General features: G+C 54.0%; 1 protein-coding gene across 1 annotated transcript in view; it reads left to right on the forward strand.

Annotated features, from left to right (window-relative positions):
* Positions 1–4,355: 4,355 nt before the first annotated feature.
* The window catches only part of MYOM3 (myomesin 3), a 76,697-nt gene continuing 76,093 nt past the window's right edge, over positions 4,356–4,959 (forward strand). Inside the window, exon 1 of the mRNA XM_006777545.2 lies at positions 4,356–4,462. The gene's annotated coding sequence lies outside the window, so the exon portion shown is untranslated. The remainder of the gene's footprint in view (positions 4,463–4,959) is intronic.

Here is a 4,959-nt window from a genome sequence, read left to right on the forward strand (position 1 = left end):
AAATCCATGGCTCCTGGGGAATCCGGGTTTTTAACAAGCATTTTTAGCGATTCACCTCAGACATGTTGAGGGAATAGTGCCCTTATACCAACAGTCTCCCTGTCCATGGCCTCAAATCACCTCCCTAGAGTCACCCCCAATATACCCCCTGGATGTGGGTAGGGCTACTTGGGTGGTATTTCAGTCTGTGCTGCCTGCAGACCCGCCGCCTCCCAAGCCCTGGACCCCAGGAACACAGAGGGGTTGCCTGCCTGAGTGTTCAGCCACAGAAGAGGGGCTGATGGACTGGAGCTCCTCCCAGGTCCCCGGGAGACCAGGTCCCTCTGGCCCCTCCCAGTCTGAGTGTCAGCCTGGACCAGGAAGCTGTGGCCAGATGTCAACACCAAGGCTTGTCCCTGTTGCTGTCCCTGCCCTGCCTTCCAGAAAGTGGGATAGACAAAAACAAGCTGAGGCAGGAACGGACGGACAGATACAGACAACCCGGCCTCGCCTGCTGGCGCCGATCTGGCAGGACACACAGCTCTGAGGCCCAGCCCCCTGCTCAGCTCCCATGTTCCCTTCCCACTCTGCAGATGGAGGGGCATGAGGAAGATCCATTTTGTCCTGTGGGAGGAGAACAGTGACCGGGAATAAGCTGAAGTGCAGGAATGATAGAGGGAGTGCGTGATAAGGGAGGTCGGGGGGAGAAGTACTGGGCTGGACAGCTCTCCACGTGGCCACAGGAGAGCCATCAGCTGTCTGGGAAAATGGTGAGGAGGTTCAGGGTGGTTGGTAGGTGAAGTGGGGGTCAAAGGACTGTCCTACATGTCCATAGGCCCAGGGAAGGCAATAGAAGGGAAAAGAAGAAAAGGAAGGGGGAGAAAGAAGGAAATACTTTGAAGAGTATTAGCCTTGAGTCACGTACTATAGCAGACATTTTACACATTATAACCTCATACTCATTCTGCGGATAAGTGTTTGTTCATTCATTCATCCACTCATTGTTAAACAAGCAGACACCGAGGGCCCAGCGGTATGCCAGCCACTGTTCTTGGGGTTAAGGATATAGCGAATAAGACAGGCAGGCAAGTTCCCTGTTGTCTTAGATCTCATCTCCAATTTACCCATTAAAAAAACAAAGCCCTTGCCCGGCCAGTGTGGCTTGTGGTTGAGTGTCTACCTATGAACCGGGAGGTCACAGTTCGATTCCCGCTCAGGGCACATGCCCGTGTTCACGGCTTGATCCCCAGTAGGGGGTGTGCAGGAGGCAGCCGATCAATGATTCTCTCTCATCATTGATGTTTCTATCTCTCTCCCGCTCCCTCTCTGAAATCAATAAAAACATATTTGTAAAAACAAAACAAAACACGCAAACACAGGGCCCAGGTCTGTGAGTGAGTACAGGTACCAGCACTGGGATTTAAAAGCCAAGATTTGTGTGACTTCAAGTCTAACCTTTGCATAGCCTCCTGACCTAAGGGTTGGCTGTGTTCACAATAAGGCACATCAGGGCCAGCCTGTGAGGAGGGGTTTGGTCAGCAGACGGGTGGGCAGAAGGCTCTCAGCGGCCCTGGAGTCACGCAGGTGTCGGTGGGGCTCTCATTAGCAGACACCTGTCTCCTGGGTGCAGGGCCTGTGCTGCAGGCGTCAGGTTTCCTAAATGAATCTTCGCAATCAGATTGCAAGGCAGGAGTCACTGACCCCGCTGCACAGATACGGTCAGCGACTTCCCGCGCCCACACAGCTAGCAAGTGGTGGCCCGCCCACCAGGCTGCCTCGGGGGAAGGGTTGCAGGACCAGTCCAAATGCTTGCCTCCTGCTGGATGGGAAGCCCGAGCTCCTCTTTGCCGTGTGTACACCTTCACATCCACCCTCCCAGTGAATGTGGAGATGTGGGTCTCGGGAAGCCCTTAGGTTGGCTCAATACAAGATGGGAGAGAGCTGCCAAGTGTTCCCCCCAAAAGAGGCTCTTAACACTGCACCAGGGGGGAGGGAGAATGCCTAGAAAGGGGCTTTCGGCCTCACATCGCTGCCCCGCTGTCTGGCCCCGTGGACTCACGACTGGCGACCCGCTACTGACCAATCTGCCCGGGACTCGTGTGCACCGTGTCGGGTTCCTCCAGCGTCACCGCTATGAAGAAAGTGGTTCAACAGCCCCGGCTGGAGGCCGGGATCACCCGGGAGGTTTCCCAGGCAGCTGACAATCTGAAACAATTCTGTCTGCAGAATGCTCAACGTGACCCCCTGCTGATGGGGGTATCTTCGAGTACCAATCCCTTCAGACCCAGAAAGCTTGTTCCTTTCTGTAGTGAAATGAACTGTGAAGGTGTCTCAACCACGTTTCTTTTCTTTTCTTTCTTTCTTTCTTTATTATTTTTTATAATATATGTTTATTGATTTCAGACAGGAAGGGAGAGGGAGAGAGAGCTAGGAACATCTATGATGAGAGAGAATCATGGATTGGCTGCCTCCTGCACATCCCCTACTGGGGATCGAGCACACAACCGGCATGTGCCCTTGACTGGAATCAAACCCGGGACCCTTCGGTCCACAAGCAGACGCTCCATCCACTGAGCCAAGCCGGTTAGGGCTAAACCACTTTCCTTGAATCAGTGAATTTTCAAAGAGAGCTAAAGCTGAAGCCTGTACCAAAAGCTTATCCTATAACATGTGCCATTCTATACAAACTTCTGCTTTTGTCAGTCCTTAACATCTACCTCTCTGAATTTTCATGAATTTCTATTTCACAACAATGATTATTTTATACTAGAGGCCTGGTGCATGAAATTTGTGCATGGGGGAGTGGGCCCCTTAGCCTGTCCTGCACCCTTTCCAATCTGGGACCACTGGCTCCTAACTGCTCACCTGCCTGCCTGCCTGATCGCCCCTAACCACCTCTGCCTGCTGGCCTGATTGCCCCTAACAGCCTCTGCCTGCCAGCCTGATCACCCCCTAACTGCCCTCCCCTGCCAGCCTGATTGCCCCCTAACTGCTCTCCACTGCTGGCCTGATCACCCCTTACCACCTCTGCCTTGGCCCCCACCACCATGGCTTTGTCTGGAAGGATGTCCGGAAGATGTCTGGTCTAATTAGCATATTACCCTTTTATTAATATAGATACACTGGCAGCAGCATACAAATAAAATAGTATAAAAAGTAAAAAAGAAAAGAAAAGAAAAGAAAGAAATGGGCAGGAAACTGAGATTTTGGCTGAAAAATCACTTGTGTTCTCTCTCTCTCTTCCTCTCGCTCCCCCCACTTCCCAATGGGAGGCCCCAAGGCACCAGAAAGAGTGACAGGCAGTGTTGCTGGGCCCCTGAGGCCCTAGGATGGGGCCAGGGACAGCCTTTCCCAGACCTGGTCATCCCCTAGACCTGGCTCAGGGGTACCTCCCCAATCTCCCCTGTTGTAGCTGCCTGTCTCCGTCTAGATGCCTCCATATCATGGTCTTATCTTACTCACGTCTACCTTCTCAGTGGCCACCAGGCCTGGCAAAGGGCCGGTATGACCACTGTGAGGGAAAAGCATTGAGAGGGCGAGGGTGTAGGAAGGTTGGGAGGAAGGGTCCTGAGGAATTTGGACAGTGAAGAAAAGATGGCATCCCCACTCCCTTCTGCCTGTGCCACGTCCCCACACACACATGACCGTGACCACACAGGAGCTGGGTGAGTAGCTGCTGGGGGTGGTAGAGAGACAAGAAGCCACATACCCTGGCTGGTTTGGTTCAGTAGTTGAGCGTCAACCTATGAACCAGGAGGTCATGGTTCAATTCCTGGTCAGGGCACAAGCCTGGGGTGTGGGCTCGATCCCCAGTACAGGGTGTGCAGGAGGCAGCCGATCAATGATTCCCTCTCATCATTGATATTTCTGTCTCTCTTTCTCTCTCCCTTTCTCTCTGAAATCAATATATTTAAAAAAAAAAAAAAGCAAAATACTTCCATTTTAGCCAGTGATAACTCTGAGCACATGCCTTCCACTATCTTCGTAAAGTGAGGGTGCCCATCTCACTGTCCTTGTTTTTAGGAGGGAATTAGATCAGAGGGGCTGGTGTCTTCCCCAAGGCCCTGGTCAGGCGGGGGAGAATTCAGATCAGAACTCCCGGCAGCTGGGAAGCTCCCCTGATCCGCTCTCCATACAACCAGCCTGAGCTGTTCCCTCCTTCCACTCTCATGGGGGCTGGAGTTGGGCCGGAGGGACCCAGCCGGGACCCAGCCGAGCAGGAGGAGCCACTGGGGAGGCCCGGTGGGTGGGGACAGCTCCACCTGTTGCCGCTGCCTGAGCAATGCTGGCCGGAGGGAGCAGCCCGTCCCTCACAGTCCCCGTCCATTGTCATCGCTGCCTCAGCTGCTATATTTAAGGCCGTGCCGGCTCCAGCATCGCACTCTCCTCCCGTCCCCGCTGAGCCCAGGGCAAGAAGACACCAGGCATCCTCCGTCCTCTGGACTCTCCTCCCCACTGACGCCCAAGTGGACAGGCTGCCGCTGTGAGCACCTCCAGGGACAGGGTGGGAGGGACCCTCCAGGGAGCCAGGCCCTCACTTCTCACTGGGAAGTGGGGTGTGTGTGGGGTGGGCGTGTGGGGGTGTGTGTGTGATGTGTGGGGTATGTGGAAGGAATGTGTGGGTGGTGGGGTGGTGGGGTGGTGTGTGTGCGATGTGTGGGGTGTGTGGGAGGGGCAGTGTGGTGTGTGTTGTTGGGAGTGGTGGTATGTGTGTGTGTAGTATGTGTGTATGTGGTGTGTGTATGTGTGTGGGGATGGGAGAGGGTATGTGTGTTTGTGTGTGATGTGTGTAATGTGTAGTGTGTGTGTAATGTGTGTGGGGGTGTGGGGGTGTGTGTGTGGTGTGTGTGGTGTGTGTGGTGTGTGATGTGTGTGATGTGTGTGATGTGTGTGGGTGTGTGGGTGTGTGTGTGTGATGTGTGTGATGTGTGTGGGGTGTGTGGGGTGTGTGATGTGTGTGGGGGGTGTGTGTGTGTGTGT

The sequence above is a fragment of the Myotis davidii genome, unplaced genomic scaffold (assembly GCF_000327345.1).
Source record: "Myotis davidii unplaced genomic scaffold, ASM32734v1 scaffold149, whole genome shotgun sequence".
Lineage (NCBI taxonomy): Eukaryota > Metazoa > Chordata > Mammalia > Chiroptera > Vespertilionidae > Myotis > Myotis davidii.